Raw genomic sequence first — 27,097 nt, forward strand, 5'->3', positions numbered from 1 at the left:
CTTTGGGAGGAGGGCTCACAGACACACTGAGATGATGCCCACCATCCTGAGTCAGCGGGCACGGGACACATGCTGAGGGGCTGCTGGGAGGGCGGTGCTGGTAGGGGGGGTGGCGGCTGTACCTGTTGATGCAGTGGGCACAGAGGTGCCCGCCACTGCAAGGGAGCTCGCATCAGAGGAGGAGTCGCTGTCACTGGTGCATGCTCCTGTCCCCATCGTAGAGCTCCCCTCGCCCTCCATCCCGCTGGTGGCTTCAGACTCCGTTGCTTCACCCTCCAGGGCCAAGTTGGTTGCAGCTCCCTCCTGCTCCGGTGCCAATGCTCCTCCACCTGATGATGCCATTGCACACAAGAACACTGAGACCACAAAAAGGGGGGGGGGGAGACAGAAGAAAAACATATTCAGTGCATGCAGCACCACTACCGTTGGCGGACACAGTACCCATGGAGCAGCCCTCTGCACTACACCATGCACTAACAGTTCCCAGAAATTTCACCTGACTATGGGGTACGAGGCCTAAGCCCAATTGCTGCACATCTGGAAGTCACAGGAGCCTGACTAGGTGTAGATGGCTATTACCACTAGTGGGGTTGAGGGGCCACATAGCCTGCCTCACAAGAGACCTAGCCTACCAACTTCACCCTGGCCTAGGGGAACCCACTGCCTACCTCCCCCACCCAGACTCCTCGTTATGCGTGCAGAGTCAGCTGAATGAGAGTGTACTCACCCCCTTGTGGCTGATGTGATGCCCTCAAGCGCCCATCCAACTCCGGATACGCCACCGCCAGGATCCGGTACATCAGGGGGGTCATGGTGCGACGGGCACCCCTTCCACATTGGGAGGACATACCCAGCTGGGCCTCCGCCGTCTTCTTGCTCCAGCGGCGCAGGTCCTCCCATCTTTTATGGCAGTGGGTGCTCCACCTGTGGTAGACCCCGAGGGTCCGGACGTCCTTGGCGATGGCACACCAGATACCCTTTTTCTGTTGGGCGCTGACCAAGAGGAATTGGTACGGGGGAAAGGAAATTATTCACCCGTCCGGACCATCATAGTCATTGCCCACCAGTTCCCACCCATGCCCTGACGAACATACACTTACCATCCACACATGCAGGCCTCAGCCAGCCCCCCATGTATCTTCCATCCACACCACTCAAAGCAGGCATTGCCCATGCAGCGTGCTCACAGTGTACTCACCTGTTTGTCTGGAGGACCGTACAGTTGCGTGTACTGGGGGAGGACACCATCCACCAGTTTCTCCAACTCCTCCAAAGTGAAGGCAGGGGCCCTTTCCCCAGACACTCTAGCCATCGTTGCTTCCAGACACAGGTCACAGCAGCAGTGTAGGTCCTCTTCTGTTGAAGGTCAGGTGTCAAGTGAGGGAACAGACAGAAAATGGCGGTCTCGTCCGCGGCGGTGCGTACCGTCACCGCCGGCGTACATCGTCATTGGCTCCTGGGACCTATAGGGCCCAATGTTAACCAATGCAGAATTGCGCCTCGGTCTTCAACAGCCCACCGCGACGGTGTACAACCCAGCGCAGTTACCTCATATCCCCTTGTCCCACCTTACAGGTCAGGCAGGGGGCCACATGGGATGGATAAAAACTGCGTCACACCTATCTAGGCTGGGAATACAGGCAGATACCGGCACATTGTGGATTAATAACATTTCTGCAAATAACACATTGTGATACCTCAGTGTTGGATGACTCTCCGCTCGCTGTTCTCCTCCATAGGCACGTCCGCTGGGGCAGGTGATGAGATGGCGGCATCCTCCGGTGTACAGACCCCTGGTGGACCTGTCGACAATGGTAGAGAGACACATCATAATCACATACAGACTTGATCGTGCAACAATCCTGGAACTGTGTGCCCAATTGGAGCCAGACTTGATGTCAGCTATCCGCCATCCCACAGGGATACCCCCTCTAGTGCAGGTCCTGTCTGTACTCCATTTCCTGGCCAGCGTGTCCTTTCAAACAACAGTGGCCATGGCATCAGGGATGTCCCAGCCAATGTTCTTCAATGTGTTGTCCAGAGTGTTGTCTGCCCTGCTGAAACACATGCGCAGCTACATCGTTTTCCCTCAAGTGGAGGATTTGCCCACAATGAAAGGTGACTTCTATGTCCTGGGACATATCCCCAACATCATTGGTGCCATTAATGGTACACATATGGCATTTGTACCCCCCCGCAGGAATGAACAGGTGTACAGAAACCGGAAGAGCTACCATTCGATGAATGTGCCGATGGTGTGTTTGGCAGACCAGTACATATCCCATGTCAATGCCAAGTATCCTGGCTCTGTGCATGACGCTTGTATTTTGAGAAATAGCAGCATCCCTTATGTGATGGGGAACTCCTGAGGCACCCTTGTGGCTAATAGGTGAGGCCAAGGTCCCAATACAATTGACATAGTTGTCAGGGTATGGGGCTGTCCCTAAGGGTTTGTGTGTGTCTAACAGTTGTCCCTCGACATTTGCAGGTGACTCTGGTTACCCCAACCTGTCATGGCTACTGACCCCAGTGAGGAATCCCAGGACAAGGGCAGAAGAACGCTACAATGAGGCACATGGGCGAACTAGGAGAGTGATCAAAAGGACCTTCGGCCTCCTGAAGGCCAGGTTCCGGTGCCTCCATATGACAGGTGGTTCCCTATACTACTCACTGAAGAAGGTGTGCAGGATCATCGTGGCCTGCTGTGTGCTGCACAACCTGCCTTTGCGACGCCAGGTGCCTTTTCTGCAGGAGGATGGGCCAGATGGTGGTCTTGTGGCAGCTGTGGAGCCTTTGGACAGTAAAGAAGAGGAGGCAGAAGAAGAGGATATCGACAACCGAAACAACATCATCATGCAATATTTCCAGTGAGACACAGGTAAGAAGATGTAACTGCTTCCCACATCTCATACTATTGTTGGAGCTAGCATAAGTCTGTCATTTTCACTCAGTGTATGGACACTGACTTGACACTTTGGCTTTCCATTTCACAGATCTGGGTCCCACTTTGTGCCCTCTGCTATGTTTACTCCTGGCCTACAGCTGTGTTACATTGGTATGTGAACAAGTAAATTGACATTGCTATATTCCATATAGATTGCAATTACACATTTGTGAAAGCACAGACTGACTCCAGATTGTTTTGTGATTGAAGTGTGTTTACTCCTGTGCAAATAAGTGGAGGGGGCTGTAAAATGGGCTGAGGTGATGGTGGAGGAATGTCCATGGCATTGGTTTCACAGGTGCATTGTCCAAAGGGGCATAGGAAGTGGAGCAATGGCAGTTTAAGGATGGACAGGGTGACATAGTGGGACAGAAGGGTGACATTCAGGGGGTTCTTATTTCCTGGCGGGGGTCTTGACAATGTTCTCTGTCTTGTTCCTGGATCTCAGGGACCATTTGCGGGGTGGTTCTCCATCTGCAGGGGGTGGGGTGCTGGTGTCCTGTTGTTCCTTTGGCAGTGCCTCCTGTCCACTAGTACCAGCGGAGGTGGAGGGCTGTTCATCGTCCAGGCTAGTGTCAGGGGCCCGTTGGTGTGCCACTGTGTCACTCCTGGTGTTGAGAAGGTCTGCCAGCACCCCTGCAATGGTGACCAGGGTGGTGTTGATGGACTTCAAGTCCTCCCTGATCCCCAGGTAGTGTTCCTCCTGCAGCCCCTAGGTCTCCTGAAACTTGGCCAGTACCGTGCCCATGGTCTTCTGGGAATGGTGGTAAGCTCCCATGATGTTGGAGAGTGCCTTGTGGATAGTGGGTTCCCTGGGCCTGTCCTCCCCCTGTCGCACAGCAGTCCTCCCAGCTTCCCTGTTATCCTGTGCCTCTGTCCCCTGAACCGTGTGCCCACTGCCACTGCCCCCAGGTCCCTGATCGTCCTGTGTTAGTGGGGTTGCCTGGTTTCCCTGTAGTGGTGGACACATTGCTGATTGACGTTTATTAAGGACAAAGGGATGGGCCCGCTGGGTGGGTGCTGTGGTGGTGTTTCCTGAGGTGGGAGGTTCAGTGGTGGTTTGTGACTGTGTCAGGGGAACAGACTGTCCCGAGGTCCCTGATGGGCCAGGCTGGTCATCTCGATCCAGGCGTGCAGAGCTGCTGTCATCACTGTGGGTCTCTTCTGTGGGGGGACTGGATATGTCTGGCACCTCTTGTCCGGTGACGTTGGGTATGGGTCCTGTTGGGGTGTAAATGCATAGTTATTGTATCTGTGTGTGCCATCTTGTGCAATGGGTGAGTGGCCCTCTACTCCTGTGCTTGCATTATTGGCTTGGTCCTTGTGTGATTAGTGATTTTGGGGCATGAGTGAGTCTCTGTACTGGACATGCTTTGGTGATGGGTGTCCATTCATTGGTGTTACATGCAGGGCTTGATTTTGGGATGTGTGGGTTGTGTTAGTGGGGTATCTGTAGTATGTTGGGGTGATGGGTGTGATGGTAAGGGTGGCGGTATGTGATGGCATGAAGGTGGGGTGTCGGGGATTAGGTAAAAAAGATTTGGCTTACCAGAGTCCAGTCCATCCTGTTACTCCTGCGAGGCCCTCACGATGCACAATTGCCAAGACTTGCTCCTCTCATGTTGTTAGTTGTGGGGGAGAAAGTGGGGGTCCACCGCCAATCCTCTGTACAGCAATCTGGTGTCTGGAGACCACGGAATGCACCTTCCCCCGTAGGTCGTTCCACCTCTTCCTGATGTCATCCAGTGTTCTTGGATGCTGTCCCACTGTGTTAACCCTGTCGACAATTATGCGCCATATCTCCATCTTCCTAGCAATGGATGTCTGCTGCACCTGTCATCCGAATAGCTGTGGCTCTACCCGGACGATTACCTCCACCATGACCCTGAGCTCCTCCTCAGAGAACCTGGGGTGTCTTTGATGTGCCATGATGTGGTGTGGGTGATGTGTGAGGTGGTGTCTGTTGTGATGTGTGAGGGGATGTGTTGGTGTTTGTTGTTTGAGGTGCGTGGATGTTGTGTAAGTGATGGTGTTGTGTGTCTGTGGATGCTGGTGCTATTTTAGGTAGTCTCGCTCTCTGGTCTTCTTTAAAAATTTTGGTAGTAAGGGTTTGTGGGTGATGTGGGTGTGTGCTTTATATTGGATTGGGTGTGTGGGAGTGGTGTGTGTTTGTGTATCAGGTGTGTGTATTTCGAATTGTCCAATGTGGTTGTGTTTTGTAAATGTGTGTGTATTTTGAGCGCGGCGGTGTGTACTGCCAATGGAATACCGCGGTTGAAAGACCGCCGCGTTGATTCGTGGGTCGTGATAGTGTGGGCGTATTTTTGTTGGCGTGATGGTGTCAGTTTGGTATCTGCAGTTTATCACTGACCTTTGGTGTGGCGGACTTGTGTTGGTGTCTGTATTGTGGCAAATTTCGAGCTGTGGGTCGTAATACCTGTAGTGGAATTCCTCGGCCGCAGCAGTATGTTGGCGGTCTTCTGCACGGCGGAAAGCGGGACTTACCGTCAGGGTTGTAATGAGGGCCATATTCCATGCCTTGGTTGAGAGCTTAGGCTATAGCATGATTTGTAATCCTAGGCTGCAAAATGACATTATCTCGTCCAAAGAGTACATCTGTGCCACGCTACAAAGAAATTCTTCCCACGTTCATTCCTGTTTCCAATGGGAGTGTTTAAAAAAACAAGAGTTGGATTATTAAGCGAGTTGGAGACCTGAAAGAAGACTGGCTGGAACTTAGAATCCTGCTCCACAGTTCTGGAGTGCTGCCTTCAACTTCCAGCCAGGGCAGTCTTGTCTCATAGCAGCTTTTTAATTATTTCTCATTGAACTTCTTTCTTTGCAATTTATTTTAAAAATATAGTAGAACATTATGTTTGTGCCGAATTTATGCTGACCCACCCTTTTTAGTCGCATACATGACCAAATTGGAGTTTGACCAGTGTGCAGTGAAGAGACCTCCACATTTTCTTTGGGACACTGGAGACAATGCTTGCCTCCTTCACATGCCCTTGCCTATCCTTTTTTGCATCATCTAGCAGGGATGCCCCAGAAGATCATTGATTAAAAGATTGTCAGTGCCAATGCCAAATTCCAATGTGTTGCTATGATCAAAGAGGAGATACAATTTGTATCTACCACCGTGCTTGGATTGGAAGAGGTAACTATTAACTAATGAGTGATGATATATTGAGTGTTTGTGAGTGATGATTGATGATGTTATACGGTGGGAGGAGGTGAGTTCAACAAATTGGTAAACTTGATTTCCATGATTTGCAATGTTTGGGTGCTGATGGGTGGTCATTTTTTCCTGAAGGTGATTGGCCTTTTAAACTTACCAACATTTACCTGCAGGATCTACTCCTTTTTTCAGGCTCATCAAAGACGAGATCAGCCACTTTAGTTAAGAAGCACAAATCTACACACAATACTTAATTTCTGTTTTTCTATTTCTTCTTCAACAGCAGTGCACTACACTCGATTTGGAACTGGGACGGAGTTACTTGGAATCAGGAGGATGGAAGGACTGTGGGTAGTACTACCTCAACAGCTAGAAGAAGAAAGTTATTGGCTTCAAAGAAAAACAATGATGATGGTGAAGACTCTGAGGCTTAGATCTCACTCAGCTCTGTGAAATGGAGAGAGGTGCGTTGATTTGGGAAATGCTGTGTGTGCGTTTACTGCCTCAAATGTAAAACTCCACTTTATGTTCTTGCTCTGTCTTTGAGTCTTCTTGGTGCAGTCGGCTCCTATGAAGATTATCTTGCTTCCTTCTGTCCTTCTCCTTTACTTCATAATAGAGTTACTGATTTTCAATACGCAGGCCTTCTCCTATTCGTCTAATGAACAAATGAAACTTGGTGAAAGCTCAGCACTCCAGCTTACCTACCGGATAGGCTCAGCCAAGTAATCCAGAGTGATGGACATTCCAAAAAGAATGGAGATGCTCCGCCCAATTTGGCAATACAGTATCATTTTCCTTTTAACAATAATACTGTTAGAACTGAGTGGGTTAACTTCACTCCTTCATAATTTGTATTTTTCAAATCTAGAAGACAGAATATTTAGAGGTGTACTACCTTGGGTCCCTCTGGGGCTGACGTACTGTTTGCAAAGCATTTAACTGAACTGAGCAATACTCATTCCTTCATTTCCTTCTACAACAGACTGATGATGGTGTGCTGCTCAGCACCTAAGTGGATATTGTTGCTGTTTCTTTTGTGTGGTGTTTGTCTTTGTCACATCTTTCCCCAAATTCCCTTTCCATCCATTCATTGAACCCCTAACCGTCTTCCCCAGGGCTGAATGACTTTCACTGAGATGTGACTTAATTTTACACCATAAATGGATCACACTGTTGCTAGGCCGGATGTAGTGAAAGTGATACCAGCTCACTGCATGATCTTCTATTACCTGAGCTGTAGCCCATACTGGCCCCATTTACCCACCCAGGCATCATTCATCAACTTCATCATTCAGGCCTTGTGTTATTTGTTGCATAAATGCTTAACGTTGTCTACACCACTCCTAACTCTGAGCCCACTTCTCCTAACTCAAGAATTTTATTTCCTAAGTTAAGTTTTCATTACGTACTAGCTTCCCATTGCTCAGAAGAAGTTGATATGGCTAGTTTTAATTATCATATCTGGTCTTCTTTGTTGTGTGTCATCAACCATACTGTCATCATGGTAGTCTTGCCTCAGTCTTTCTAAAGTTATGATATAAATGTAACCCACTAACTCTCTGTTTTCTTTCAATCTAGTTGACAGTGACCAATCACTCTTTGATTAATCCTACAGTTGGAGTTCCCATAGATGGGAGTGGCACCTTGTGTTTTGCCTGTTAGCACTCTAGCCTGCTACTTCTACTACTACTACCACCACCACCATAAAATAAGATGCCACCTTGGGAAAACCCTATAGTGAGAAGACTGAGGTAGCATCTCTCACTTCATCTATTTAGGTAAGAAAACTATAGATTGAAGTGAACTTGTTTAGTTATTGATTAGCTTCTATGGAAGATGCTGTTTGTGTGTATCTAGGTTTTTGTAAACTAAAACACCAAACTAAAGTTTTGAGGCAAAAGTGAAGTAAAATAAATGATTCCCCTTTTATTACTTACAAATAGGAAACCCACCCTTTTCACCCAGAATAGTCTCACCCTTCTCCGCAAACAAAATGCCTCATCCCAACGAAAGTCCAACAAAAGTTCAATAAAAGTCCAAAGAAAAAGTCTAAAGTGAAAGAAACCTGGTCCCAACTCCCTTTCCCACCCCTCCACCCACAAGTGTCCCTCCCACCAAAACAAAAATATGGCGTTCTCTGTGCAGGTCCATACGATCAAGGGTTGTCTCTCTGTGTGTTACCTGGCAGTCCAGGTGTATAAGGTGTTGCAGGATGCAGGGCTGGAAAATGTGGTCCGACTGTGAGGGGGCAGCACTGGTGGGAAGCAGACGTGCTGATGTCAGCTGGTGGTGGTGCTGATGGTGGCAGGATGGAGGCACTGGCAGCCGGTTGGAGGAGCTCAGACCCACAGCTGCCTGGGCTTCGTCCTCCTCCTGAGGAGCCACCAGCTGCTGATATTCTGTACAGATGACCTCCATCCTCTACCCTCGCAGCCAGGCTGCTATCTCCTGGCTTGTAGGAGGATGTCCGCCAGGAGTAGCTACAGCAGGAAAGAAAAAGGAAAATTACAAATTATAAACAGTGTGTTGCATTGTCGTGTGTCAGCATCTCGTGCTGATATCTTGAGTCACAGAATGTCCATGACAAGAGATATGTGCTGGGATTCTGATTTGAGAAGGAAAGGAGGAGAGGACGAGAGGAATGACTATGAGCTGACGGCAGCTCCTTCTTCATTTTGATATTTACTTAAAATAAATAAACACAGAATTGCCTTGTTTGTGGCTGTCTTTTCTGCACTGGGGACAAAGATGGTCAAATGAAGAGAAGGCAGCATTCAGAGTCCAGCAGCACCCTGCTGAACTGTGGCCGTGGAAAGCAGTGTGGAAGCTTTGGACTAGATTGCCACACTGAAGAGGGTATTTCTTGCAGCCTGTGGAGCGTATGGTTGTGCGCTGAACCGAGGAGTGAGCGGGGACAGTTCATTGTGTGGCATCACATGAACCAGAGCACACTGCTATGACAGAAGTTGCTTAGCAACCTGTTTTCGGCATCCTGCTTTGTGCGATACAGGCATGAAGACGCGCACACTATTCTGAGTTGCTGCGGTTGCCAAGAAACTGACTTACAGCCATTTTCAAGCTTCTGCTGTTTTTTTGCTTTGGCAATGAGAACATTTCACAAGTGCGGTTACATGCACACCTTTATTTTAAAGCATAAATGATTGCTCAGTAAGGCGCCACCACAAACAAACAGAATTAAAACATCAATAAACACGCATTTGGATTTATGAGCTTTCCTTCACTATGTTGTCTGGACCCTGGAGAATAATTATATGTGGAAGTGGAAGATTCTGATCAAGCAGTCAGAAGGGGTCACGCTCACACAAGCAAAATAACCATTTAGTTAAACCAAGTGGCATTCTACTCAGGGAGATGAACCATGATTAAACATAAAATATTTGTCAGTGATGTAAACACCAGAAAATAACAAATGCTATCCTGAATATCTGTTGGATTAAGTGTGCTTCACAAAATATACTTAGCTTACCTGCAAATATGTTTACCTATACATTTTAATATATACAATCAGGATGCAGGGCATGACAGTAGCCACTCATTTTTTAAATGTGTCCGATGAACCAATATTTATATGGGAATACTGAAAGGAAAGTTTTCAGGCATACGTGGAAGCAGTTGGTGGTGACACATTTACGGCATCTCGCAAACTAGCCATGTTAAAACATTGGCAGCAGAGGGGCATTAAGTATTAAAACACCTGCTACCAACACCAGATGAAGACGATGAGGTTTCAGACAGTGGTGATTTTCAAATAGCTTTAAAAAGACTAGATTTGAACTATGGAAAAAAAAAGAATGAGGTTTTCAATAGATTCCAATTTTTGCAAAGAGCACAAATGCCCAGAGAAGCAATTGAGAATTTCATGGTGTCAGAAATCCCCAAGGTGCCTCCTGCATTATCTGTCAGCATCCCCAGGGATTAAGGTTAAATCATATCTCTGTTCTTGGTTAAACCTTCATGTTTCTAAGTAAACATAATGTGCTGTGTTACACAATTTGTTTTATCAATGCACGTTTTACCAATGTTGCTAATGTGAGCAGGTGAACATGTGCTTCTAATTGGGTGTGGGGACTCATCGACATGTGGAAACTCAACTGCTTTCCTGATTGGCTATAAATAGCAGAGTAAAACATGCCTCCCATGCTTGGCTTTGTTTTGCTTCCTGATCTCAGCATCTGACTTGGCAGTCCAGCCCCTGCTCGTATTCAGGACTTTTGAGGCAATTCTTTTCCTCATTCCTGTACCATCTGACAGCAGGCATTCCTCCCGCTCTCCGGAAAAGACTGCAGCTAAGTGACTAATATTCTCCAGGGAGTTTGTTCTTTGAGCGCAGCGCTTTCCTAGAACAGCTGGTGTATTAGAGACCTCGTATTTTGGCAGAGTGTTTATCTTGAAGAGACAAATGTATTTCTGAACATTCTACATTATTATTGTAGTTACTTGCCTAAATGTGCTTCAGGAAATATGCTTGAGCTCAAGTACTACAAAAAGTGACAGTGCAATTTTAAAAGAGCATTAACATGACTTTTCTTTCTCTAATAGCATAACTCTTGGATTTTAAATTGTGTCATTCATGCCTGTGTTTCAGGTTTGAGGAATTTGCTTTTTGAAGGGTTTTTCACACACACAGTGAAACCAAACCAAACTGTGCCACCCTAACTGTTTGAATCCAGAGTGGACATGTGTATTTCTTGAATTATTTTTGTTCCTTTTAGTTTAACCCTATGCATGCAGGAACGTTATATGTAATATAATTAATGCCCTTGTTTGTCTTTCTTGTGCATGATAAGTGCAACCACAGTTCTAACTGTAGTGTGCAACAGTGAATCTCTGTGAAGCCAGCCCTAGTGTCGCAGTACTTATTGTTATGGTACTCAGTTTGGGTTTTTGGTAATGCAGTGTTAGTAATTGTGCCAACAGTTATTATTATCCAAAAAAAGTGCTGGAGCATCCTGGTGTTCTTCTACCGCTCCTGAGCCCATATCAGAAAGAGAGATTCAGTTTCAAAAGTAAGTTGAGTGAACTAACTCTACTATCACCCTATCAACAACGACCTGCCCCCCGAAGATACAGGGTGCCTGGCTAGACAGGCAAGATGTGGCAGTGTTTTGTCTCTTTCTTTTCCATTCCCCCGTTCCTTTTGGGATACCTGCCGGGGTTTCTGTGTCCACCAGGAAGTGCCGAGAGGTGTTCCAGGAGGTCGGGGGCATACCATCGCCCCTGCAGGCATCCTGCTTTTCTGGTGAGTGGCCCCGTCACAACACATGGCAGCATTACAGAAACTGGCATTCATGTGCAACTATAAAGGTTTTATGGATGAGATGCTGCAAGATAAATTTGTGCAGAAAATTGGTGACAAATGTACACAAGAGAAACTGTTAAATACAGAAAATCTAACACTAGTGAAGGCCAGGGATATTGCTAAGAGAGCAGAGAACACAGAAGAAGTACTCAAAGAAATCGAGATGAACAGGGTAGGAAAAGTAGAAGTGATACGGACTAGCCTATCTGTGAAGAATAGAAAGGAAACAGTATCTTTGCAAAACAATTGGTTAGATCAAAAAGGGTAAACATGTTATACATGTGATCTTAAAGGACACATAGCTACAGATCCCAATTTCCCTGCTATTATCCAAGTGTGTAGGATATGTAAGACAAAAGGACATTTTTCTAGAGTGGAGAGGGAAATGTGTCTAAACAAAAAGGATGTATTCACATGGTTAGCCAGGATGATTTGAATGAGCAATAAGAATTTATTTGACAAATTACCGAAATAGGAACTTCTGCAGATGTGCTACCTTACTGCATTATTAAGGTAGATGGGGTGGAAGTATGTATTATGGCTCATTCAAGTACCCATTACACCTTAATTGGTAAAGACCATATAGACACATTTCCTAATCCCAAATTGTTCAAACCTGATATCAATCTGGTGGCATACAGAAACAAATCCATAGAGTTGGTGGGGTAAATTAAAGGCACATTAGATTTCCAGGACAAGGATACTTATTCTAAAGTGTACATTGCCAATGATGGGTCATGCTTTTTGGGATGGCCTCAACAAAGGGAATTGTTGATCAAGTTGGATCTCAATCATCCTGATCAAGTGTTCGGGGCAATGTCTCGTGAATGCAGTGTGAAATAAGGCATGTCGGAAGAAATTCCATAGGGTATTTAGAAATTAATTTTGATTGCTCAAGGGCTTTACCCACAAGATTGTTTTAAGGAATGGAGTATGTCCTGTGGTGCACAAACCTCACACTGTGCCTTTGATGATGAGGGAGCCTTTGAGGAAAGATTTGAGCAAATTGTGTAAAGCAGTTGTAATTGAAGAAATAAAGGCTTAAGAGTGGTTGGCTCCTGTAGTTTTAGCAAAGAAACCTAACAGTGACCTGAGGATGTGTGTGGATTTGCTTGATCTCAACAAAGCTACTTGGGAGGACAGACATCCTTTACCCAATACCTTAGAGGTACTGACAACAATCAAAGGGGTAACAGTAGTTTCCACTTTAGACGTGTCGTCTACATACCACCAAATTGAATTGCACTATGACTCAAGACATCTCACTTCGTTTGACATGCTGAAGAGGGCTTTCAGGTTCAAGCACCTGCTCTTTGGGCTTAAATGAGCTTCATCTGTGTTTCAGAGGGTGATGCACCAATTCTTTAAAGGGTTGAGTAATGTAACCTACTTTCAAGATGACATTTTGATTTTAACAGGAAATGAGAAACATTCCCAAGTATTGGGAATATTAAAACAAAGTGGGCTAATCATAAAAATGGAAAAATGTAACATTGGAGTTAAAGAAGTAGAATATCTTGGGCATTGGTTGGATGAGAGAGGGGTATCACCAAAAATGAAACTGGTAAAAGCTATCGAGGATGCCCCATCACCACAGGACAAAGAAGAGTTAAGGTCCTTTTTGGGGCTGGCGGAGTATTATTTGCGATTCATTCACAGATTTGCTTATAAAACCAAGTATATGCATAAGTTAATATCAAAGAATGCAAGGTTTGATTGGTGCATGGAATGTGAGCAAGAATCTAAACAAATCAAGAAGGAAATTGCATCAGCTCCTGCACTCAAGCTATATGATAAGTGTGATAAATGCATTCTGAGTACTGACGCCAGTGCTATAGGTTTGGACACTGTTCTCTTACAACAAAGGCATGGTAAAGAAGCGACCATAGCTTATGCATCAAGACCTCTGAAAAATGCAGACCAATGGCATTCCACAATAGAAAGAGAAGCTCTGGCATGTTGGTGGGCAGTGAATAATTTAAAGAAATTTGTGGGGGGAACAGAATTCCTGATTCACACTGCTCCTTAGTTGATGTGTTTACCAACAGGGAAACCAATCAGGAATCATCCAGAATTTTGCATTGGGTTTTGAGAATGTTCACATTTCCGTATACTATAGAATATATGCCCGGTAAAAAGAATGTGGTGACCATAGGGAAGATGATTGTAAAGAGGAAGTAGAATTAGTTGCCAGCGTGAATGCCATAACAGAGGGGAGCATAAGTCATCAAAATTGGTTACCAGTAGTCAAATATGATGAAACACTAGAAGAAGTGGTTAAGAACATGACTGAGGGATGACCGAGTAGAGGAAGAACTTCTGAGAAAGTGGAAATTTCGCAATGTGAGTACAGAATTGTTTTTAGAAGGAGGAATGTTGTTAAGATGGGAGTTACTGGTGGTACCAGAAGCATTAAAGACACATATCTTATCCTTAGCTCATGAAGGCCATGTCGGCATAACTGCAACCAAGCAGAGAGTGAGGGCAGAATACTGGTGGCCAGGGCTAGACAGGGAAGTGAAAAGGATGGTAACAGAATGTTTGTTGTGTGCATAGAGCGATAAATCACAAAGAACTGGGGGATATCGTCCTATTTAGGTAGAAAAAATAGATGCCCCTTGGAAGAAAATTGGTTTAGATATTACAGAGCCATAAAATGCACTAGATCCCAAACCCAAATATGCTATGATAATTGTAGATTACTTTGTGAGATGGCCGGAAGTTAGGTTTGTGGATTAAGTGAGGACTCAAGATGTGATTATGTTTTTGGAGGAATTGTGGGAAAGCGATGGTGCTCTGGATATCATAGTAAAGGATAATGGAGTGCAGTTTATATCTCACATTATGAATGATTTCTTAAAAAGGTATGGAGTACAACATGTTAGATTATCAGTGTGTTATCCACAAAGCGATGGTCTTGTGGAAAGGTGGAACAGAACCTTGAAAGAAGATGTCCAGTTAACTTTGTGTCAAGGGGTACAATGGAGAGTGGCAGTGAAACAAATTGGTATGGGCATAGTGCACAACTCCAAACTGTGTCACAGGCAAAATACTTTTTCATGCCATTAGGGGAGTGAAATCTAGAGCATTATTGATGAAGGGAGTTGTAAAGGAGAAAGGTAGTGATAGAGGTGGCAAGATACTTGAAGTACCTGAAAGTGACAACTGTAAACAATTCATGGAAGGTGGTTGGGTACGAGAAGGGAAAGGGTGAAAATAGTATAAGGGTCTATCAAAATATTCTGAACCTTTGCAATATAAGAGGGTGAATCATTACACTGTTGTTGAGTATTGGAAATGTGTGGAACTACAAATAAGTGGTAAAGATACCTGATTGTTGAAGGTAGGAGTAAGCAATGATGATCAAAGAATCCAAAATGATGGGGAAGTGGTGATAACAAGACAGAGAAGAATTCACCGTGCTCCGGAGTGGTTCAGTGACTTTTTCATGGATCGCTGAGACAAAAGATATTATTGCTTATTCACATTTTATTATTGTTATGTTCTTAGTGTTTTTGCAAAGTTTATTATTTGTGTGTATTTCTATCATTAGAAAGTAAGCTTTCTCCCTGTAGGGTTTGAAAGGGGATGACTGTTCAACTTTGCATTTCTTTGGGAAGGGAGATGTGTTGAATTATGGCGTGTCAGCATCTCTTGCTTGTTTCTCTGGTCACAGAATATCCATGAAGAGAGATATGTGCGGGGATTCTGATTTGAGAAGGAAAGGAGGAAAGGACAAAAGGAGCGGCTATGAGCTGACCAGCAACTCTCTCTTCATCTTGATATTTACTTAAATATAAACAGAATTAACACATGTGGCGATCTTTTATTTGCAGTACTCTGTGCAAACAATTTTTTTTAAAGTAGAGTAGCGCAGTTGCAGTACATTGCTGGTCCCCTTGAGCCATTGGAAATTGATGTGGCTGATTATGAATCACAGTGCCATTGTTTTACCTACACATGCCTCACTGTAGATGACGAATGTGAAAAGGGTAAAATTTGAACTGGCATGAATCCATTATGGAAGCCATGAAATATAAATCACTTGTACATAAATGTGGCACATGCTAAAAAGAGATTTTTCAATTTTTTTTGGGTGGCTGGGACAGAACTTTGGAAAGAATAAAGGACTGACATACTAGGAGGTGACAGAGTGGGCACTGGGGGGGAGGAGAAACACACATTGTTTAAGTTTGCAATGTATTGATCACTTCGTAAATGCTGCATTAACTGAAGTAGATGTTCATTGCACAGACAACACCATTACTCTGCCCAAATTGAACCACGCTGCAGTTATATCATAGTAGCATGGGTGACTAAAGGTGAAAGAGGTATGATGATGGGTGGGAAGATACATATCTGCCTTTCTTAACAACTACAGGCAGTAAAGGGAGTAGACAGAAAATTTAAAAACCCTCACTTTGAACCAAAACTTTGATAAACAAGCAAACCAAGCGAAGTAGCTGAACAGACAGATCCCTCTCGAGAAAGAGCTCCCTTATTCCTTGATACAAGCAATTATCCATTCATCTTTTCATTGTTCTATTCACTTTGATACCCACCACTTAAGCTCTATATTCTCTCTCATCCAGTCTTTCAAAATTCTTATCCATCCATCCGTCCACCCATATATCCACCCATCCATCCATACCCTCACCTATGCAGTATCCACCCTGTCAACCATCCGTTAATTTACCTACGCATCGTTACCATCCTCCCATCCTTTAACTCACCCGAGCATCCTTTTACCCATCCACTCTTCACCCACCAAGGCATCCTTTCACCCATATACCCTTTCAACAATCCTTTCATCTACCCATGCATCTCCTATTGGCCACCTACACATCCTTTCGCCCACTGACACATCCTTTTACTCATATGCTGTTTCACCCATCTTTTGTTTTATCTGCACATCCTTTGTTCCCTTTTCCATCAACCCATCATTTGTAGCGTCCATTCATTATGAGCTTTTGTCTGCTGAGTTGTAGATAGAAGAAGCCATTAAGAACTCATCCCCATTGTAGCTGCTAAAGCTCACAAGCAACACACTGGCAGTGAGTATACTATTAATTGTCAATAAGCAATCAATATTACTTACCAACGCCTGTCCCTGCACTGCCAGTTCTTTCCCTGCGACCGCTGCCGTCTCTGGCGCACTGGTACTGCCGCTGGCCCATTCACTGGTGATTGGTGTGGCTGGATAAAAAAAGTTACACATTTTAGATGCCTGATACACCTGCCCTTGTTATTTTTTAAGAACTGATTCAACAAAGTATAATCGCAATGGATCACTACAGTCTATGTGAAAATTGAGGTTTTTCGATTCAGTTCGAGTACCAATCTTTTGTGCCCTCATTTTGCTCAATTTGAAATCTTTGAGTAGGATATTTTAAGAGGATTACTGGTAAAGAATTACATTAATCCATACATGCAACTTTGAGGGCCCACTACTACATTGATTTTAAAAGAGCCAGGAAGCAATGGTAATATTTTACAAATCACTCTTTCACATGCAGGTGCAAATCAACTTGTTTAGAAGGATTTTAAAAGTAAGATAAAATAATATTATTTCCTAGAATTGTGGCTTGAGGATCCAGCAAAGGAAGTGATCCAAGTTCATTCAAGCACCATGCTTGAGCCCACAGTGATGGTTTCTAAAGATCACAACTTCAGTTGTGTCCCCATTCAGTGTTAGGGAGTTGTTTCTCATTCAATCCAAAAGCTCGGACAAACATGCTGCAAACTGTTGAGGCTCTCCATCTAGTCTTAAAATCAATTATGTGTCATCTATGTAAGCAAATAATTTATGCCCTAAGTATGCCATTAGCCTTGCCAAGGGAGTAAAATAGGTAAAACATAGTAGGGCTCCATGCAGAGCCCTTTGGAATCCCCGCCCACACGTCTTTGGCAGTAGAAGAACATTCTCCTCTGCGGATGGTTTGCTTACGCTCTGAAAGAAAATAAGTAAACCCCTGTTCATCCCTGAGAGCCCTAATTTTCCCAGCTGCTCTATCAACATGGTGTGAAAGATAGTGTGAGAAGTGGCTGACAGATTGAGGAGCCCCAGAGCTGCTACTTCTCCTACATTTTTAATTCCCCAGATGCCATTGGTGTCTTTAACAAATGTGGTCTTTGTGATCAGTCCCTTTCTGCGACCTGACTGAGCAGAGTGGAGCAGTTGGTTGTCCTCCAGAAAAGAGCATAGCTGGTTATTTACAACAGCTCCATTGATTTTATCCATTAGGGGGCACAAGGAAATAGGGAAATAATTGGCCAGTATCTGAGGATCAAGAGATGCCTTCTTTAGAAGTAAAGTCACCATTGCTTTCTTTCATATTGGGGAAACATTCCCCTCTTGTAGAGGTGAGCTGAAAAGCTCTTTGAACAATGGAATTACTGTATTTATGATTTTGTACAGATATGTGACCGGGCAGGGATCAGCTGGAGAGGAAGAACTAATCTTAGTCCAAAATGTCCAGATTTGGTGTTCTGTAACCTTACCAAAAGTCATCCATTGGGGTGTTGACTGAGAATATGGACTCGAGTTGGTTGAAATTTGTTCTTGACCTAGATTATTCAATTTGTATTTTTTTCTTGGGAAAAGTCAGCTATGTTATTGCATAGTTCTTTTGAAGAGGTAGTATAGCTAGTGCTGCTTCCAGGTTGGCCAAAGTTTTATATATTGTGAAAACCTTGCAGATCATATTTTTTGCTTCAGGAATATGGAGGTGATATTAAAATGCTTTCATCTCCTTTTTATAGTGCTCTGGTTGAGCTTTCTAGAGCTGCCAATTTTCTTCAGTCTCTGCATTTTCTCTCATCTTTTTACATAACTGTTTGCTCATTTATAGGCTTTCATTTTGCCAAGGTGCCTGAAAGCAGATCTAGGGATGTGGCATGTTGTGGTGAGTTGAAAAAGTTTATCCAACGCATGCATCACCTTGTGAGTATCGGTAGTGTTTATTGAATGGATATTTAAGGTCATCAAGGATTCCATGATGGGTTGCACATCTGTATTGAGTAGGGTAAAGTTGGCAAACACATTTTGTCATAGAGCCTCAATGTCTATAAATCAGTATACTTTGGATTCAGCTGTTCTTTGAATATACAAGCCAATCCACCTCTTCCTGAAGAGGTGATCCAATTGTAGGATCTGATTCTCCTTGGGGAAAGCTTGCTCACTGTCAGGCATGGAGTATTTACAAATACAGGTGTTAGTCAGAAAATCATAGTCAAGGTGAGAGTTAAGAATGTGTTCTCCTTTTGGTGCTTAGTTTGCATGGTAAGGTTATAATGGGGGTATAATAATGGTATTCCCTAAAAGGTTTTATAAGTCATTCAAGTTTTTTATTAAAGGATGTCAAGTTCCTTAGATGAAATGGATTATCTCTGTTCATCTCTAAGGCCTCAAATGAGGGGATCAGGCCCTGGGCCCAGATTAGATGCAGACAGGCACATATGAGCTTGCCCTTGGGGCACCACTGAGGTCTACCACTGCTAGGAAGCTCTGCATCTGCATTTAAATACTCAAAGCTGACCATAAACAGTTTCCCTCACCCATTATGGCATCTGGACAGGTATTTGTCAAGATAAGTTGTGGTGCTCAGGTAAACCACAGACTTAACCTACCCTGGAAGCATTTTTATGGTAAAATGTATCTAAAGTGCAAGTGCCTCTACAATTAGTAACAATCATTGACATATGGAAGACCTATTGGCCTTGCCAGTGTGTTTGGCCATGTTGTACACTGGTATGGCTGCTATTCAGCATGGCTTAACGTTAGTGATATAGAGGAGCGTGCAGTGTCATAGAGTGGTTTGTCAGTGAGTGGAGCAGAGTGTCATAAAGTGAAGTGGCATAAAGTGGAGAGACGTGGAGTAGAGTAAAGTGTTGAGAGGTGGAGAGGCATAAAGTGGCATAGAGTGTGGTAGAACAGAGTAGAGTGCTGAAGAGTGGAGTGTCTTAGAGCAGAGTGTTGTAGAATGGAGTGGCGTAGAGTGGAGTCACAAAGGGTGGAGTGGGATAGAGTTGAGTGGAATAGAGTGGAGTGTTGTGGAGTGTCACTGTTGAGTGGCATAAAATGGAGTAGAGTGTAGTGGAGTGGTATAGCATAGAGTGGAGTAAAGTGCTCTAGAGTGGAGTAAAGTGTTGTAGACTGGAATACAGTGGAGTGGTCTAGAGTGTCATGGAGTGTCATAGCGAGGTGTTTAGTGCTGTAGAGTGTCATAGAGTGGCATAGAGTGGATTAGAATAGAGAGACATTGGGTGGAGTATCATAGAGTGGAGTGGAGTGTCATAGCATGGCGTAGAGTGGAGGGTCACAGAGTGGATGGTTGTAGAGTGGCGGAGTATAGAATGGAGCAGAGTAAAATGTCATGGAGTCGAGGGGCATAGTGTGTTGTAGAGCAGAATAGAGTGTCAAAGAGTGAAGGGGTGTAGAATGGATGTGCGTAGAGTGGAGGGACTAAGAGTGGAAGGGCATAGAGTGGAGTAAAGTGTCATAAAGTAAAGTGGAGTGGCATGGCGTAGAGCAGAGTAAAGTGGCGCAGAGTGAAGTGCCGTAGAGTGGTATGGGGTGGTATAGAATGCTGTGGACTGGAGTTTTATAGAGTGGACTGTTGTAGCATGGAGTGTCAGAGTTGAGAGTTATTGAGTGCAGTGGAGTTGTAGAATGGAGTGCGTGGAGACGAGTGGCATAGAGTGGTGTAGGGTGGCCTAGAGTTAAGTGGCATAGAGTTGTGTAGAGTGACATAGAGTGGAGCGGTGTACAGTGGCTTAGAGTGCAGTGGAGAAGACTGGCATGATGCACAGTGGGGGGCTATAATGCCATAGCGTAGAGTGAAGTATTGTACAGTGGAGTAAAGTGTCATATATTGGCGTGGTGCAGAGTGGCATAGAGTAGAGCATAGTGGCATAGAATGGAGTAGAGTAGAGTATAGTGGGTGGAATATAGTGGTGTAAAGTGATGTAGCTTAGAGTGGAGTAAAGTGGCATAGAGTGGAGTAAAGTGGTGTGGAGTGTAGTAGAGTGGAAAGACATAGAGTGGCATAGAGTGGCAAAGAATGACCTAGAGTGTTGAGTAGTGGAGTGGTGTGGAGTAGAATGGTGTAGAGTGTCATGGAGTAGAGTATCATAGAGTGGAGTGTCACAAAGTGGAATGGTGTGGAAAGGAGTAAGTGGCTTACAGTCAAGTGGTGTAGAGTATTGTACAGTGTTGCAGAGTAGCATAGTATTCAGTGTTGTAGAGTAGCGTGGCGTAGACTGGTGCATAGTGGAGGTGCATAGAGTGGCATGGAGTAGAGTGGCATAGAGTAGAGTAAAATAGAGTAGAGTGTTATAGAGTGTTGCAGTGTGGAGTGGAGTGGAGTGGTGTGGAGTGGGGTAAAGAGGAGTGTCATATAGTGGAGTGTCATAGAGTGCAGCAGAGTGGCCTAGAGTGACATAGAGTGGAGTGCTGCAGAGTGAAGCTGAGCAGAGTGGAGTGTTGTAGAGTGTTACACAGTGTAGAGTAGAATGTCATAGAGTAGAGTGCTGTAGAGTAGAGTGGCATACAGTGAAGTGGCAGAGTGGAGTGGAGTAAAGTGGTATAGAGTGGAGTATAGTAGAGTAAAGTAGAGTGGCATAGAGTGGAGTAGAATGAGTCGGGTGGTGTAGAGTGGTATGGAATAGAGTGGCATAGAGTGTCATAGAGTAGAGGGTGTAGAGTGGTAAAGAGTGGAGTAGTGTGGTCTAGAGTAGAGTATGCATGGGGTGGTAGTGCACTGCCATTATGGACAACACATTTCCAGCTGAAATGACCATTACGTTTGCACAGACATGCAATATAATTGATAAAATTATACAGCCCACAACAGCATGTGGAAATGGCATCACCTGGTGATATGTTTTGATCATATTAAAATATTTGTTTCTAGTGTCGCGTAGGCCCTCATTATCCTAATGAGACTACTGGATTTTTTGGGTGGGAAGATTGTTCGCAGTGTGGGGGACTAAGTCTAACCCACGGCGAAGGACCCTTGCCACCCCAAATCCAGGTTGAGCTCCGGCTAACTAGCAGTGCCTCATCTCTCCCAAAGGGAAGAGACAATTGGGCAGCCGAGGGCATGACATCTTAGTGCTTCCCAGGGAAGTCGTGGTCACTCAGATCCCAACCAGTTCTCTCATACACAGTGTGGTCTCATATATAAATGACAAAGGCAGTTTGAGTTTTAAAGATTAGTTTAATAAAACGACTGCAGTTTAGATAACAAGGCGTGAGCCGCAATAACCAGAACCATACAACACAGTAAGATTGAAATAGTAACGAGGAGAGTGAAACATAAGAATAACGCTATCATAGTGCTACTATAGTACGTTCTCTCTTCTAAGTTCTATTTTGAGCACAGCATGTTAAGCTTTAAGCCTGCCTTTCAGGTTCCCTCGGGAGGACATCAACGCTCATACCTGAGCAAAGGCCTGTGATCTGGATCAGCATCTGCAACAGGGCAGTCAGCGTCTAGTTGTGGTTCCCTGGTCAGAATCTCCCTCTTACATGTACCAGGACTAGGAAGTGTTTTTATAATTAACACGCCGGTGTTCTAAGAAACATCCCTACGTAAGAATGTGTACTTTCTACGAACCCTGAAGACTAAACTCCTACCACGTCTATCGGCAATGTACCAGACTGAATCCTTGACTGAAGCACAGAGCGAGCAAGAATGTATTGTTTGAGAACTCCGGTGCTGAAGTAAACTAAACAGTGTGATAGAAGAAAATAAAACAAGACCGTGAAACTGGTTATTGAAAAATAACAGTGCCAGGCTGAATAAAATGCATCTAGAACAAAGTGCACAAAGGCCAAATGCTTTAAGCAAACGCGCAAAGGCTACACTACACTAGCACACTTCAGAATTACAAGAAAATGTACTTAATTTGTGCTTTCCTAATTCTGATATAGTCTAAAGTATTTGCTCATTTCATTTAAAGACATTTAACTTTGTTGTGTGGAAAAACAAACCTTTCCTTTCACACCCCTAGATTGTCAGATAAAGCCTCTCACTTGGAAGTCAGAGAAAGAAAAGAAAACACTAACCTCTCTTGGAAGACAAAACCTGACATTTGACTTCTGCCCATAAATGCACAACAAATGTGACAAGATAAGATCACAATGTAAAGACTTGTTTACAAAACATGAGCACTTGTTGAATAATACAGTAAACAGGTTAAGGGAGGGACAAAGATATGCTTGTCGGTCTGAAACAAATAAACCAAGTAAATAGAAAACAAGCAAATGTGAGTAACAAACCACACAGCCAATGATAAGCAATGGGTGGAATGCACTCTTAGGTCAGTTTTCAGAATGTCCTCAAAAAACCTTTAGCAACCAGGCTAGGCTTCAACCTAAAAATTCGGACTAAAAAATTGTAATTGATGAAAATCATGCAAATAGATGTTGTGCCTTAAAAACAAATGGTGGTGACAAATAATGGCTGTAGAAATGTTCTAGTCAGTACATAGACATTCTGCTCAGCGAGGGGGATTAGGAAATGCTCTTTAAAAAGGCATACCACACTCTGTACAATGCTAATGTCATTTGTGTGTGGTGGGCCCATGACTCTGCAGAAAGTATCCTACAAGGTAGTTTTAGTTCTGGCTCCTTCAACAGAAGAAACCACAGACAGAATGGTTTGGCCTCTGAGCCTAGGAAGGGCTTCTGAGATTTTTTGCAGTAACCCAAGAGATGAAGTGCTAAAAATGGGGATAAAGAGTGACAGTAGTCACTGGTGGGTGCAGGTAACTCTTTGCTAGTGCATGGATTAAGACTGACACCTAACAATGACCTAATCAAAAGATTCCTGGACCTTAGAAGACAAAAAGTGGAAAGGAAAAGGCTTTGCCTTAAGCCCAGAAGGAGGACCCTAGGACTTCTGACTCCAGTTGACACATAGCGACTTGAACTCATCTTCAAGGGTCATTTGTTGTCCTCCTATTTGCATTCTCCAGGGACACAAAGAAGAGAAGGACTACTGACTCCAAAGAGGCGCAATAGACCATTGAGGACCGGATCCTGGAGGAGTCCTAGTTGGAGAGTGATCTGGTCCCTAGAAGCTGTCTGTGATGATATGAGGGCGACAGGAATCACCAAAAGGAGCTGTCTCAGTATATTGAGAAATGTGGGACTTGTTCACCTCCTGGGGATTGGAAAAGGGCCTGACGGTGCACTCTTGGTGAGGTAGAAAACCATGGTTATTTTGCTCAGATGATTTTGCCACACTGAATTCTGGTTTCAAAGGATTGTGCAGTAAAGGTAAATGGCCTTGTGAAATCCTGTTTGGCTACAGCTAGCAGCCTTGGCATGCTATTTGAGAACCAAAGAAATAGGTAAGGGTCATATGTACAGAATTTAGGGTTTGCAATTTCATAAATGCGATTCTTACAGAATCACAATAAGGTAACTGCAATTCCCATTGTACAAAACTGTACAAGTGTTAATTAGCATTTCTTAATGGGTCACAAATCGACCTGCGTCATGAATATTAATGAGGTAGGTTGCAATTTGCAACCCATTAGGAATTGCAGCCATCACAGAGATGGTGGCCTGCTGGGGTCAGCAGACCACCATGTCTAAATTGCTCTTTATTGAATGAGATGTGTTTCAAAAAACTAAAATGAAATGTTTAAATCACTTGGACCACTGCCTGCTCTTATAAAACATTCCCATGGGGACCCCTTCTTAATTTCAATTGGTTACCACCACCATTGAGGTGTTGGTAAAAACTGAATGTTTTGCCACCTTAATTTGGTTGCAATCCATTGATACATCGCAATGCCATTCGGTTTTTAGAAGGGAGGCCCTAAACACACCCCTCCCAAACATGGAAACAATAAACACAAATTATGAATTGGTAACATGTTACAGAATTTCATTTTGTGCTCTGTACATATGAAAAAGCATTCTTGAAATTGGAAAAGGCCCTATTCTGTAAATCAGGCCTTTTCTGACATGAAAGATGCTTTTGGACTTATGGCCTGAAATTCTAAGGTAAAACATTGGACCAGGCCATTGGCAATCAATCCCAGCAGTGAATACACCTCGACGATTATGAAATTCAGTGCTGTTCTGCTCTGAGGCTTTGGTGCCAAGCCACCAGCTTCAGTAAAAATTCCACAACAGATTGTCAGTGTTCAAAGAATCCTTGCCTGGGGGAGCCTTGTGACTTGCCTAGCTCGAAGACTTTCAACATCAAAAAGTCCGAAGGTAAAATTTGAACCAGAGTGAACCACTTTGTGTATCTATCCTCCACTGCTTCTCCATAAGCCTGAACTTACACCTAGGTCTGTCAGCCACAAAATGATATTTGATATAGTGCTTTAATTTTTGTAGGTGTTTTTTCCCTCAACACTAAACATTAGCACTCCAATTCTTACCCTCTGATTCAGGTAATTTTGGAGTCTTTTTGCTCTTTACATTTGTTTTTATTTTATTTTTTCTGAATTGGTTTAAAAAAAATTGTTTTTTTGTTTACTTTAAAATTGTTGGTAATGCTTGAAATTAAATCACATTTCTTAGGAGAATTGCATGCTGCTTGTGTGAAAGGAGCCCTGCTGTAACTAGCCCCCTAGCAAACATGTAAATTTGTCAGAGAAGTGATGATGAGTTGCACACCTCTGATAGTTTTTGATATTCTTGTATACCTCTGTAGACTAATGTTATGGCACGTGGCAGCTCTGCGCTCTTTGCAGGACATGAGCTACACATGTGGTCGGACTCCCGGCTGTGCTATAACCACAAGCTCGCAAGTCTCTGCTTCTGTTCCTGTTAGGCTGAGACTATGCAGCTGAGATGGAGAGTGGCCACTCATAAACGCTCTTCCTGAGTTTGTCCTCGGATAATAATGCATTTACTTCAAACTTGTCTGCATCTAGTGGAGATTCTAGTGGAGATTATTAGGCAGCATAGTGGGTGACAATCTAGGCAATCTCAGAGCTTTTTCCCACACTGCAGCACTCCTGCCTGAAGCTCCACCCATCTTCTTCTTTTGCTGGAAGACTGTTGTGTGTCTGGTTTCCTCCTGTGGAAGAAAGTTCGCAAATTAGAGTAATGGCTGATACAATTCACTTATTAGCATTTCCAAGGTACTAAACATTTATTTTATTTACCAAGGATTGGAGCATAGCGGTGATGTGCACACCAGTATAGAACACATTTATGATTACAAATACAGTCTCAACATTTTGACTTAAAATGAACATCATGAACCGCACATCTAAATGAGCTGTTTTTTTTTTAGTTAGATGTCAAGTCACACAGTGATATGCACACCGCCTGGAAATTGTTCCAGGTGCATTTAATTCCTGTGCAACACATTATAATATATTTGTTGTCATATTTATGCAATTTTGACACTATTGCCCAGTAACTTTACTATTTGCTTTTGAAATTGAAACTTTCTCAAAAGCTTAAAATGCAATTGGTGCATCCTCCTCTTCCTTTCTTGGATTTACCTATATATTTAAACACTTACTTCTGTGTACTCCACCTGAAGGATAAGAGCAGTGTGAATTTCAAGAAGCTGATCAAAGATTAGAGGTCTCATGAGCCACTTTTTCTGTGCCCTCCCCACCAGCACCTATCAACACCATGGTTGCACCATATTTAAAATACGGCGCACCATGGCGGTCGCTAGAACATAAATGTCAACATTTTTGACGCTATTGTGGTGGTTTGCTAGTGTAGCAAAGTGCAAGGAGGCCCATTGATTTTAATTAGTGCATCATATAACATCTGCTCTAAGCAGGTGTCAAAAATGACAGACAAAATAGTGCAGTGAAATCTGTTAAATTTTTACACTGTCATTCTTCCGGGCCTCCTAGCGATTGAATGCTCCCCTTGTATACATTATGCCTGGCGCAGGCATAATGTGGCACAAGGGTTTACGAAGTGGCGCAATGCAAGCATTGCAAGACTTTGTAAAATATAGTGCAGGAGAAATGCCACCTTAACGCCACATTTGGTAAAAAAATGATGCAAATGTGGCACAAGGTGGTGCTAAGGGCTTCTTAAATATACCCATTAGTGCTGAATATAAATTCAACGGATCTTGAGTTTTGTTAGTATCACACTGCTCATATTGTTGATGGAGGGAAGATGGTCAAGTTGCTGATTGATTCTGGAGTCAGAGTAACTACCATTACAAAACGTTTGAGAGGTTTTGGAAGCATGAACTACTTGAAGATCCTGTCATTAGAAATGAATCATTTCAAGTCTAAACAATCAACCTCATTGGCTATTTTGTATTAAAATTAGTTGCCAAAGCATATGCTTCACTGGCAAAATCTATGTTACATTCAAAGGAAAGACCATTTTAGTCTGGGTTCATCAAGTTATGTTAGATATTGTTCTTTCACTTGGTAAAAGCAAAAAGGTCATGTCTTTTTCTTAACTGTTGCATGATATTTTGAAATAGAATAAAATAGGATAATTGTCAGACTAAATAGGTAGGGGTTATCCTGTGCATGGTATCAACAATGATAATGATTTTCACTTGCACGTTCAACAGATGAATAATAATTATAATGTTTTATTTGGAAATAGTTTAGGATTTTAAAAATATTTTGAGTTGAACATTGATCTCGAAGAAACCAAGTAAGATGACTTCATTTCTTATCA

Source organism: Pleurodeles waltl, chromosome 5 (genome assembly GCF_031143425.1).
Source record: "Pleurodeles waltl isolate 20211129_DDA chromosome 5, aPleWal1.hap1.20221129, whole genome shotgun sequence".
NCBI lineage: Eukaryota > Metazoa > Chordata > Amphibia > Caudata > Salamandridae > Pleurodeles > Pleurodeles waltl.